This window comes from Macrobrachium nipponense, chromosome 28 (assembly GCF_015104395.2).
Source record: "Macrobrachium nipponense isolate FS-2020 chromosome 28, ASM1510439v2, whole genome shotgun sequence".
In the NCBI taxonomy this organism is placed as follows: Eukaryota; Metazoa; Arthropoda; class Malacostraca; order Decapoda; family Palaemonidae; genus Macrobrachium; species Macrobrachium nipponense.
In genome coordinates this window covers 6,567,258-6,580,998 of record NC_087217.1, presented here as the reverse complement: position 1 = coordinate 6,580,998, position 13,741 = coordinate 6,567,258, and the positions used below count along the sequence as shown (strand labels likewise).

Sequence of the window (13,741 nt, the reverse complement as noted above, 5' to 3'; positions counted from 1 at the left end):
ATGGTTTCAATTCTGGGTCATTTTAGAACAAAATATATCAACTTTGTGCAAAGTTTTGCCCAGGTTAGTGTTAGATGCTGGAAAACAGGTGTGTTTGGCACTAGATTAACCATCAGCATCAGAAGTATGAAGAATATATATGTTCTTTTGTCGTGATGGACTTCTCTTTAATAAACAACAGTTACAGTATCGTTTTGGATTTCTGGTCAGCTTTGTAATTGCCGACACTCAAGAAAACAGTTTGCTTTTTTGCCTAATTCACGGTTGCTATGATTAGGCAAAAAAAATTCAATAAACTTTTCATCATTTACAGTGACTGAATTCTTCAGTTACTTAACACTCGGTGGGACCAGGGTTTTACTCTGTCACTAATGATTACATCTGATTAACTGGTTTTAAAGCGAGTCATTTTCTCTCTTGGCTAAGTGTACTTGGGTATCGCGAAGTGTGAAACCTTACCACCAAGTTCTCTCTCTCTCTCTCTCTCTCTCTCTCTCTCTCTCTCTCTCTCTCTCTCTCTCTGACAGCATATGTGAAGGGACGGGATGGTAAACAAACATTCGGTTTCTGTAATCAAACGATAACTTTGCCCTGTTGAAATAGCCACATTTGTGCTAACTTGCGCTGCTGGTCTACATTGAAGCTGTATATTTTATGTTCTTATTCGGAGGGAACCCTGTTTATTATTATTATTATTATTATTTTATTATTATTATTATTATTATTATTATTATTATTATTATTATTTTTGTGTAACCACTAAGCAAGGCGTATCTTTTTAAAATGTTATGATTTAACGACTAGGTTTTCATGATACATGAAATATTTTCTGTATTAATGAAAGTCATATCGATGTAGATACGTTATTTATTATCTTCGTGAATACTTTGGGCAGTCGATGAAGTTTGTCTTTGGAACACTATTCATTTGATTAAAAATCAAATCAGTCACGTAATTGAATCATTAGGTGCTTAGTTGATTAGTTGTATAACCGGATCGCCGTGAGATCAGTGTCCTAACTGATTGATAGACGAACTTTAGGCCGTCAAGCCAAGCAATGGGGTCCTTTCGGCCATTCAGCTCTCAAGACAGCGAAAAGAGGGAGTTGGAGTGGTTGAACAGCAAGATTGAAGGAAGGAAGCGGGAATGAAAAGAAAATATAAGGCTAAAAAGTGGATGGGGGTAGAGCCCGAGGGGATTCCGCAAACACCCTTTGGTGAAGCTTACTGTGCACCAAGAGAGGTGCACGGATGCAGTGTCTTAATGCCTGAGGATGTTGTATGACTAAGTTTCACTATCACTTCTTTCATGCAAGTGCTATCTAACTTTAACGTTTTTGGACCCGTTATCTCCCTCCTCATTCACATGAGACGTTTACCTTTCTCTGGTTTCAGTATTCATTTAGTGTTTGAACTCACTATCACAGAAGCCATTTAACTGCAATTTTGCTTTGACTGGAGTCGATGCACTTTGGCAGTTATCACAGACTTAATCCATTAGCTTTCTTGGCTATCATAGAGGTACAACTTATCTTCTCGATTGACTATCGCAGTCATCATACGAATAGAATAATTACAGTACGATGTAGAGAGCAACGATTTCCTTCATTGCAGCATCGTTTAAAGGGAGAGAGAGAGAGAGAGAGAGAGAGAGAGAGAGAGAGAGAGAGAGAGCACTTCAAAAAACTATTACAAGAGCAGCATCGAAGTTCATCTGAAGCTTTCGAACGTAACTTCGAATATGAAGCAGTTCACAATGAGACATCGTACTTTAGCTTATTCCTTATACAATTTAAATATTGATTTTATTATTGTTTGAATAAAAAAACAAGCTCATTCATTGTTATGTTAGTTCGATATCTTTTTGATGAAGTGTTCATTATCATCAGGTACCACTTGAGCTTAAGAGTTCAGTATTTTTTTCTTTTACTATTTGTGGAATTTTGTTTTCGATTATATTATGTAATACTTTTATGTGAAATACAAATTCATATAGATTAATTTACCAGACTGGAATGAGTTCGTCGTCTTCAAAGTTGTAACGGAACGCTTTCAATCAGATGCATCTGTAGATGTCTCGTTCATTCTTCGATTTTATCAAATAAAGTATCTCTTTTATTACATTAAGGCTACTTAATTTTTTGAGCGGTGTTGATGCTTAGTTTGAAGGCAGCAAATTCCTTCATATCAAATGCAATGAAAAACTCGTAGTGATACATTGATCGTGGTTGAACTAGTTGGCGTGTTACTGAAATTTATGTCATACTCAGAATTATGTAGTAAAAAAAATTATCTTTATTTATAACAGAAATAATGAAGTTCGACATTTTAAACTCTAATTAAGCCAATGCCCTTTGTCCGATTGATGTTAGTCTTTTAATCTTATCAGACTAAGCTGTCACTTTTAAGCATCTTGTGACAAATTATCTGTCTCGCTTTGCGCCTCCCATGACCGATAATGTAAATTTATTAACGTCTGAATTATTCGCGGGTCCTTACATCTTTGTATAGAGTTAGTAATCAGAGTAGTTTGACAGCTTCAAGTATATATAAAGTGACGAGAATTCTATACTATGAAAGAGCATCACACTAAAAGTCAGACGGATCTAGTGGGTTTTCCAAGGTCAAGGAGACTTGAACCAGGGCTCTAGTTTTATGGCAAAGAATGTAGTTTTTCGGCTTGTAAAGCCTAGCTCACCTGTTGCCCTCTAATCCGTAAGGTCACTAGTTCATCTTGCAATAACCCAGAGCTGTGCGTATAATTCTAAAGTCAACTTATTGTTCATCGGCAAGTTGCATCTGTTGCCAGTTCTATCACACACGACATCTTACGCCTACTCAGTAGCCTTGGTGGAAGCTCTTAGGCCTATCACAGCAGTCACCCGCGAAACCGTAATCTGAAAACGCCACAAAAGCTCAAAAGCATTAGGGATGGTGTTCTTAAATTTCTGCTGTCCGTTTACATTGTTCAGATGAAGGTCTTGTTTTAGTTTAAGGGTACGGGTACTGAAGTTCCATGTTTTTAAATAAATTTTCGAACATTTTTAAACTTTGAAGTGTTTTTAATGTTTTTGTCAGTCGTTTATCCGTTTTTTTTTTTATTATAATTATAGTGTTGGATACTGTGTCAAGTTTTATAGTTCCGTACGGAAGTTTGTCACTTTTTCGAACGGTTAGTTAATGAGTCTGAGTCGAAACTATTTATAATTGTTTTGTCGTGGAAATAACTTGTTAGCTATGTTGAAGCGGCACCATGGATTCCATGAAATTATTATTATTATTATTATTATTATTATTATTATTATTATTATTATTATTATTATTATTATTATTATTATTATTACAATTTGAAAATAGACATGCTATCGACAATTCCATTGATTTTTCTGTAGGGTAAGATTTATGTTTGGAAGTATCACAATTGCTTTAATAGTTTTAAATTGTTTATTTATTTATTTATAGTATGCCAGACACAAGAATAAAAACAGTTTTAAAATCCCTCATAGGAAAAATAATTTATGACTGAGGGTAATAATAGTCATTGACGTTCTACTTGTTAGAAGTTTTTTTTATTATTATTATTACAACTCTGACATTTATCTGTAGTGAAGACATACACTCACTCTTTCTGTTGCAGTGATTAAAGAAATATCACACTTTTACCAGCCTTGGATGTTTTTCTTAAGGTCCTCCTCCCTGTAGGGGTGGTAGTGCTGTTAGTAAACATCATGTGGTGTACTGTAGTGCTGTTAGTAAACATCATGTGGTGTACTGTAGGCATTACTTAAAGTTCCTTGCAGCGTCCCTTCACTCCTAGCTGCAACCCCTCTCATTTCCTTTACGGTATCTCCATTCATATTCTTTCTTCCATCGTACTTTCCACCCTCTCTTAACAATTGATTCATAGTGCAACTGCTGTCTTGTATTTATTTTTCCAACAGCAGTAGAACACGTTTGTCTTGTCGATTAATTACATTTACAACTAATAACATGGGTGGAAATCGTACCATTTATCATTTCTGAGAGAGAGAAGGGGGGGGGGGGGGGAGGTACCTAGGGTGATCGTATATTATACCCATGTGTGCTGTACAAAGTATTAAACTTTTTGTCCCAACAGTTTTAAAAGGACTTATATGCATACTTAAAAAAATATTCTTTTTTGTAGAGCATTCTTCGTAGAGAGAGAGAGAGAGAGAGAGAGAGAGAGAGAGAGAGAGAGAGAGAGAGATACATCACAGGTACTGCGTTGGGAACTATTGATTAGAATGTTCAGTATAATGCCTGGTAATTGAATATTGATGTAGGAGTTTTTCTGCTGCAAAAGTATGCAAGATTTAGTGGGTGGGAAAAATGGGCGTACTTAGTCTTCTAGGGATGTCAGAATACTTAAGGAGAAAAGAAATGAAATTCATCAAAGAATATTGAGACCATGAAAAATAGGCATGTGTTTCATCTGGTCCGTTAACAAATGTGCAAGCGCGTCCGTATGTTTGTTCTTACTCTCCCGTCAGCGTGATGCGTAAACCAGGGAACAGCCGAGACAATGGATTCAGGACTTAAAGGTCAAATGCGTAGCTTAAAGGTCATCATGAGGCATCTTTTCAGACGAGCTCAGAGACTTGAGTTTATATCATTTTAGATGATTATATACATCTCGCAGCTTTTTATGCTCGATTTAACTTTAAAAAAAACTTTTATCATAAGACAATTGTTTAATTTAACTGTGTTCCTCCTAAGATTTCATTTGGTTGTCTGGGATACATGTCTGGTAACATTGAAATTCCAAGCATGAAATGACATGTCGTTTCCACCTGGCGTGTGGTCCTCGTTGGACGAGTAGTTTACGTTCTCACCTACCGACTCAGTAGTCGTGAGTTCGACTCACCCCTCTGGCAACGTGGAATCAGAGGAACTTTTTTCTGGTGATTAGATATTCATTTCTCGATATAATGTGGTTCGGATCCCACATAATAATATCCAATCCTTCCGGCCAACCCTAGGAGAGCTGTTAATCAGCTCTGTGGTCTGGTTAAACTAAGATATACTTAACTTTTTTTCGCCTAGTGTTTTTTGTAAGGTATCAGAAATACAGTATATGCGCAATGTGTATTTTTCCACGGGCAATTCTTTTATTTGTGTAACGAAATTTTGGATGAAGCCCCAGGTTCAGTGTGCCGAACCACGGTTTAAGTATCGTATGCCGAGCTTCTTATTGTTTCTTCTTACTCGTAATTTTCTGTGGGGATTAATCGTGGGAGTGAGGGACCTCTTTCAATGATACCGTCTCCCGGTAATGGAGATTTTAGTCGCTCGTTGTTTATGATAAGTTTTGATTAACCATTTTGTCATTTTAATGTTGAATACTATCCCATGTTACAAATATTTTTTCGATAAAAATATTAATAACATTCGATGCAGTGCTTCATTGTAGAACACAAATTTTAGAAATGTATCAAAATTGTCTTTAACACTTTTTTTTTTTTGGTAAAGAAAATATATCTATAGATAGATAACCAAGTCAACACCTGGAATGAAGAAGAGATTTGGAAGAATATTGTTCTTTAGTCGAGACTTGATAGAACACAGTACAGCGGTCGGGACGTCGTCCCGTGTTAAAAACATAGTACTATGATCGATACCTGAAATCGTATACTCTTGTACTGGAAGTTTTGCAATACCCCTTTGGGAGTTGTCAAACCGGAAATCCTTCTTTCTGACCTTTTTTTTTTCTGTTTTATAGGGCGAGGTGTCAGGAGAGTTCATGCAGGTGGAGTAATATCTCTTCATGTTGGTGTGATCGATATAGCGGACATCATAACCACTCACTTTCTCAGGTGCTTCACTCATAAAAAAATTACTCTCTCTCTCTCTCTCTCTCTCTCTCTCTCTCTCTCTCTCTCTCTCTCTCTCTCTCTCTCTCTCTGATGGACTTCTTAGATTATAAAATCTAAAATTTGGTCATTACTGATAAGATCATGGACATCTGTATTTCACACAGAACAGCAGAGAATACTCGTTTCTATCCCATGGACGACGAAAGAAACGATATGGGTGAATTTTCTTTTAAAATCTAAAATGTGAGTGGTTAATACTCCATCGAATTTAACAACTTGGGATTTATTCTCCAACATAAAATTAAAAAGGGGGAGGGGGGTTGGGTGGGGTTTCACTTCTTAGGTGAATTCCTCTCTCTCTCTCTCTCTCTCTCTCTCTCTCTCTCTCTCTCTCTCTCTCTCTCTCAAGAGGGTCTTACAATGTGATTCAAACCTTCGTAGCACACCAATAATTATGTTTCTGGTGTTAGAGGTTACGGTGGGACGGGGGGCCGCCTCTACACATGGATTAGGTTTACATTAATTTTATATTATCACTTTTAAGTGCTTGCGTCTTACCCCGTTTATTTATGATTAAGAGATTAAATAAATAAAAAGTGAAACAGATGCAAGTGCGCCTTAGCATACTTCAAGTAAAAGCACTTGAGCTAATAAATGTCGTGTATATATTTTAGTGTAAATGGCAAAGTGCATAGCTGCCGGACAGCACGAAATGTAAAAACATTGGTTTTATCGTCTTCATTGGCGCGAGGTAGACAGAACAATCCCCTTCTGCGTTAGGTATCTAAGTGGGGTACCTGAGGTGACACTTTTGGGTGAGATAGAGCCAGTTTTGGTCTAGGTGAAAGTGTTTCACTGGTCCAGGGGACGAAGAAAAAAAAAAAAAAAAAAAAAAAAAAAAAAAAAAGAGACCTAAATAAAACAAGTAAAAAGTGTGTAAACCCTTTTGCTTTTTTTTTTTTTTTTTTTTTTAACCAAGACACAGACCGCTGCTTATAAATTGATTTTCGCAATAGTATGGATTGGTTGAATTGCTGGTTAATCCACGTTCGATTTCTGAGCAACGGATTATGTGCGTTTTTTTTTAAAAATACAGTATTCATCTGCCTACCTAAGTGGGAGGTGTTTTTTATCTATATATATATATATATATATATATATATATCTATATATATATATATATATATATATATATATATAAATGAATGTAACTCTTTAGATCAAGAACTGGACTAACCAAGGAGAGGAAAGGAAGTTAAACAAATTTCTTTAGTATCTCTTGTAAATCTCCTTTAAATATCTCGTGTGGAATGGATCAGTCCTGTACAGCTCAGGACTTTATTAAATATTATTGTCATTTGTTAACTGTATTAATGCCGATTTGAGAGTTTTCTAATAACTGTATTATTACACGTTGCTGTTATACTACTATGGGTCCAACAATTACTCCATTGGCCAGTTCTAGCTGAATATGTAGGCTATTGATCTGACTTATGACATAAATAGTTAAAACATAGTCTATACAAGTGTTTCTATACACAACGTTACTACTCCGGCTAGGACAGTTTCTTATAGGCACGTCTTTATAAAGAAAAATTATATCACCATTTACATAGAATATTTACCAGTAGGGCGCCCGAAAGGCGATTACTCGCTGAGCTTCAAGTTAAACTATCGAAGGGTTAACTGAGTATCTGGACTCTGCTACTTAAACGTTATTGTTAATTTCATTACAAATGGTCTTCCAACATCAAACTGATTAATAATATGACCAACGGTAAAATGGGATATGATTCTATATAGCGGAGGTGAGAATACATAGTTTAACTAAGCCTAGTATTCGAGAAAACTATCGAATTTGATGCTAAAATCATCAATTTTGAGAAAATTATAAAGCAATAATTAAATGGGCCGGGCCGGGCCGCAAGAAATTAGCCTGTTTCCAATAATGACTTGGCTTCGCTCGTAATAACATTGATTTGTTGATCTCAAAGCCTGTGACATAAGGCGAACAAAGTTCTTTTCCGTATTTCTTTCTTCCTGTCATTTTTATTAAGAAATTACTTCACAGCTGTATTAGCAAGTATCCAGAATAGAATAACACAAGTCCCTGCCTGTTTTTCCCGTAGTTTTGGCGTTAGTTGTCTAGGAATTCAGGACTGACAACACATGATGCTCGCAGGAACAATGAGACATAACTTTAATTATTTATTTTTTTTATTTTTTCTATATATAAAAAATTTGTTTGTGCATGGTTAACGTCTGATAACAATCGCTGAAATATGGCAAACCATCTTTTTCTTATTCTAGTGTCAATTTGATATACGTGACCTACATTCAGTCCCGTCATTCAAGAGGATTAATAAGCTGTATCTCAATACAAAGAAAAAATTGATTAATAAATCCAGTCCAGAAAACCTTGCTATATATAATGAAGTTTAAAAAAAAAAGTTCAGGAGGTTAAAAGAACTTGACTCAAAAGTTCTGGAATAACTTTTTGCAAGCTACCACGAGAAAACACTACCATGCGGAGTCACAAGGAGTGTGAAGATAAAAATAAGAAGTAGAAAAAAAGAACACTTCATTCCCATCTAGCGGAGAGAGCAGATGAAATCATTACATGATAAAAGGAAACATCAAATTCTAGCTGTGACACATTACCAGTCAAGGTTAGAGCAGAACTGAAGTGATGATAAGGAAGGAAATCAATAAGTTTTTATTAACAATAGACACTTTAGAAGGTAAGAAAGTGTTCTGACTAACCCGTAGCAGAGCACGAGTTTGAAGAACTGCGGCGCCAGGTAGAGATGGAATTACATACAATACTATTGGGTTCCTCAGAACGGCGAATCGAAATCGAATATTCAAATTGCATATGATATGGTCAGGATATACCTAAAGGAATGCTAGAAGTCATTAATAAGACCAGTCCCCAAACTAGGAAAGGCAAGTGATGTCAGACCCCTCTCCCTAATGTCATGGTTATGCAAGGCGTTTTAAAAAAATTTATTAAACAGACTTAGTTACTGTACAAAGCCAAAAGTATCGGTGTTTATGTCGATACCTACCAATGAGAAGCACAGATCGCTTCATCCATAGGTAAGGGCAGCATTTATAGACTAGAAGGATGCCTTTGGTACGGCAAGTCACATATTCATCTTAGCTGAGCCAGCAGAAGTGTTAAAATTATTTTGTATGTATCATAATAGACAGAATAAGCTGAAATTATTTTGAGGAAGTTCAATTAGTAATTGAGAAAATGGAACATGGCATTCCACAGGGAGGGATCCTAATCTTCTACACTCTACGGTATTATCAAGAACGCTTGGGAAGAATTAATTTAACATGGGACAGTACTAACCATATATGCAGATGATGCAGTGAGGGAAGTAGATAAAAAGAAGAGAATAAAGGAGGCGATTGAGGCATTCGCCATACAAAAGCAGAAAGTTAATCATCTCACCTGAAAAGACTAAAGGGTAAGAGAATAGATAAAAGTACCTCATTATAAAATAGAAGATGGGTTTCATACTCCGAATAGATATAAAATAGAAGATGGGTTTCATACTCTGTAATAGATGTCTAAAGTTTTATGAGGTCAGGTATCAGCTGCAGGGGTACACCTACGCGGGAAGGTAGCATGTGGTTCTGAAGGCGCAAGTGTTCCAGAGGTGAAACCATTCTTGTATGTCAGTGATAAGATTGCTATTAATAGACTACAGCATCAGTGCACTATTACAATGAATGAAGAGCTCAGTTGAAACACTTGGGACCTTACAGAACAAGCCAGCATACTACAGGCAACCTTAAGTTTAAGGCACTTGAGACCTTACAGAATAAGCCAGCATACTACAGGCAACCTTAAGTTTAAGGCGTGACTTTGAAAATGGAGAGATTGAAAAATAAAATAAAATTCATAGAAAAATGAGACAGGACTGCCTCCAACAGAGCGTAGAATAACAAAGGCTATCCAGCAGTTTTATATAGGTCTATCACGACTGATGACGATGGAGTGACAAGTGAAACTGACCAACAGCTATTTGAGAAGACTAAGGAATGCTTGGGTCACAACGGCAGGACAGTTAATAAACTATTCCAATATGAAGGATTTTGTGGATACAGTCAGGGCGGATATGCAAAGTATTTTTCCATCGGAAGTGCAAGATATAGTTATTATTGTCAACGAATGAAGACATGAATCCAGCACTGAAAAAAAAAATCATCTTCAGAGACAGGGCAGTACACAAGGAAAGAGGGTACAAACTTAAACAGTTAGTTCACTAATGGAGGATGGCAGAGTAGGTATTATTATTATTATTATTATATTTTTTTTTTTTTTTTTTATTTTTTTTTTTTTTTGCTCTATCACAGTCCTTCAATTCGACTGGTGGTATTTATAGTGTGGGGTTCCGGGTTGCATCCTGCCTCCTTAGGAGTCCATCACTCTTCTTACTATGTGTGCCGTTTCTAGGATCACACTCTTCTGCATGAGGCCCGGAGCTACTTCAGCCTCTAGTTTTTCTAGATTCCTTTTCAGGGATCTTGGGATCGTGCCTAGTGCTCCTATGATTATGGGTACGATTTCCACTGGCATATCCCATATCCTTCTTATTTCTATTTTCAGATCTTGATACTTATCCAATTTTTCCTCTCTTTCTCTTCAACTCTGGTGTCCCATGGTATTGCGACATCAATGAGTGATACTTTCTTCTTGACCTTGTCAATCAACGTCACGTCTGGTCTATTTGCACGTATCACCCTATCCGTTCTGATACCATAGTCCCAGAGGATCTTTGCGTGATCGTTTTCTATCACTCCTTCATGTTGGTGCTCGTACCACTTATTACTGCAAGGTAGCTGATGTTTCTTGCACAGGCTCCAGTGGAGGGCTTTTGCTACTGAATCATGCCTCTTTTTGTACTGGTTCTGTGCAAGTGCCGGGCATTCACTTGCTATGTGGTTTATGGTTTCACTTTTCGTATTGCACTTCCTACATATGGGGAAAAGATGTTATTTCCGTCTATCGTACTTTGAACATATCTGGTTCTTCTTCAGTTTCCTTCTTAGCTCTCCCCTCTGTAGCCATTGCCAATTGTCATCGCTGGCTAGTTCTTTAGTCTGTCTCATGTATTGTCCGTGCATTGGTTTGTTGTGCCAGTCTTCTGTTCTTTCTGTCTTTCTCCTGTCTCTGTATATTTTCTGGGTCTTCGTCTGCTTTTATTAGTCCTTCTTCCCATGCACTCTTTAGCCACTCGTCTTCACTGGTTTTCAGATATTGCCCCAGTGCTCTGTTTTCGATGTTGGCGCAGTCCTCTATACTGAGTAGTCCTCTCCCTCCTTCCTTTCGTGTTAGTATAGTCTGTCCGTATTTGCTCTTGGGTGTAGTGCTTTGTGTATTGTCATATGTTTCCTGGTTTTCTGATCTATGCTGCGGAGTTCTGCCTTCGTCCATTCCACTATTCCTGCGCTGTATCTGATTACTGCACTGCCCATGTGTTTATGGCTTTTGATCATATTTCCGGCGTTGAGTTTTGACTTATTATTATTATTATTCTTATTATTATTATTATTATTTTATTATTATTATTATTATTGTTATTACTCGGATGAACCCCATTCATATAGAACAAGCCCACTAAAGGGCCCATGGATTTATGGTTTTCATTCAAAGGAAGTAGATGATAATGGGAAATACAGAAAGAAGTTATAAAAAATACAAAATAAGATAACAAATTAATAAGTGCATTATAAAAATATTAGTAAATTAGTAAAATACAAGGTGAATTGTTTTATGCAGTAATTCATGCATTGCATCTTCGTTTGAACTTTGAAGTTCCAAGGAAAAATCCCGATGTCATAATAGCAGCGGAAAGCGTGAGTGCCTTGAAGTCACTGACATCAAGGAATATAACTGTAAGAAGAGCCATTACTTTACCGCAAATCGGACAAAAGGGTGAAGAAGTATTCAAATGGGCGCCTTCTCATATTGAAATGACAGCTAATGAGGAGCAGATGAACTGACAAAGAAAAGCACGCTATAAGAGACGCGAGACACCATCTCTGTATACATATAAGAATCTGTGGGAAAGAGGATACAGGGGAGAGACAGTTAGAGATCTGGAGATTCAACAACACTCATCGGTCAGGAAGTACTTGAATTGACAGGAGGTAAATTTCCCCGATTACAAGCAATAGATTGCAGAGTAGAAGAGGACAGACATCGTTTAGAACGTTAAGGATGTAGAGTCGATACCGTTGGAAGGTGTTACAGGCACTCACTGCATCAGATACAAGTTGCGAGTTATGTGAAATGTTAAGGAAATATAATTGAATCAGTACTTCATATAGCGTAAAGTGATCTGTGATTTCAGGCCATAGAGAAACAATATGACTGCATTGGAAAGATTACTGAGATATCATCCAAAATTCGCATGTTCCAGTTACTGTAATAAGAATCAGGCAATATTATATCATATCGTTTGCTATTACTTCGCAACCTAGTAGTAATACCTTGTGGCACCATGAGAAATATGTTTCTAGTAAAATATTTTTTATTAATTGTCAGTAGTATTGTTTTATGTCATTATCTATTGCTTAGTAATACTTCACAGTAGCTTCACATGTTATGTAAGTCCTGTAATCATTACTACCACTACCTTAGTAACATTTCAGCCGTCATGAAAAACTGTCCAGTAACGATTAGGGTGGAATATGTGTAACTTCTTAAGGCAGCATATGCTATGCATTATAAAGTTTATCCCTTCAACGTATAACGGGTACGGGTTTCTATACAATAGATAGAAAAAAAGAAAACTATGGTAAAAGGTTTGGAGACTTATTTTTTGTATAAGAAGGTTACCGAGTGTTGTAACTCAACAATTTGTGCGGTATGAAAACCCAATACGTTAATCTCGCCAAGGCTCAAAGAAAACAGTATTTTATGTTTACAGTTCCAATATTTCTTTCTTTGTTTTGTGACGTGTATTCTGTGGTGACAAGAAACAACGACCACTACTAGAAGAAAGGGGTCGCGTTTTATTAAGTGGTTTATGAATGGCGTAGCGGTTTTCGAAAATATAAAACAGATTTGTGTAGGATTGCGAAGGCATTATTCGTGTTGGAGTTTCATTTATGGTTTTCTGTCCTTTGAATCAGTTTTGCAAAACCAAATATCAGGACTGTATGAATGCTGTTAAGATTGTGAAGCAGATTTTATAAAGTTCTCAGTCACGAGGAAAATTAGACCTTTACGTTATATCGCTTGTATTACTGTACGTCAAGGTCGGTATTTGGAGAGAACGGGTCATATGGCATTAGTTTAGTTGGTGTCCACGGCTCCCCATCACCCCCCACCCTATATATATATATATATATATATATATATATATATATATATATATATATATATATATATATGGATGATTGATTGAACTGTCTCGGCAGAGTTTACGAACAGAGCAGAAGCATTATTGCATACGAGAGAGAGATGGACAAGACAAATAATATTAAGGAGGAAAAGTAATTAATGAAAAATTGCAAACAAAAGATAATTTTTTTTTTATGCCTACCAACTCTTTGAATTTTTATGTTTATTTGCGTTACGCGAGTATTTTCATTTTAGTGTTTATGTACATCACTGTTATGAAAGATGATATTATTTGGTCCGGGTTATATCTTACAGCATACAACACTTGTTTTAGAATCTGTTCTTGAACATGTGCAACTGCTTATGTGAGGAGTGCAGCACTGCCTGAGAAACTGTCTGACTCCTCGCGATTTGCATGGCATACAGAAATGTTTTTAAAATTCTAAGAGTAACGTACACGTTCATTATGCCTGTTCTGCAATATTCAGAGGGTAGGCCTATCTTACCGAAAGTAAACTGACGCTAGTCATTGGATGGTTATA

The 13,741-nt window shown here is 36.5% G+C and overlaps 1 protein-coding gene across 3 annotated transcripts in view; it reads left to right on the top strand.

Moving 5' to 3' along the window:
- LOC135201382 (inverted formin-2-like) overlaps positions 1-13,741 on the top strand; it is a 128,158-nt gene that overhangs the window by 76,424 nt on the left and 37,993 nt on the right. Inside the window, exon 1 of one of the 3 annotated variants that reach the window (XM_064230241.1) lies at positions 5,756-5,833. The exons of the other annotated variants lie outside the window; for them this stretch is intronic. The gene's annotated coding sequence lies outside the window, so the exon portion shown is untranslated. Of the gene's footprint in view, positions 1-5,755; positions 5,834-13,741 lie in introns of those variants that run through there. 3 annotated transcript variants of the gene reach the window in all.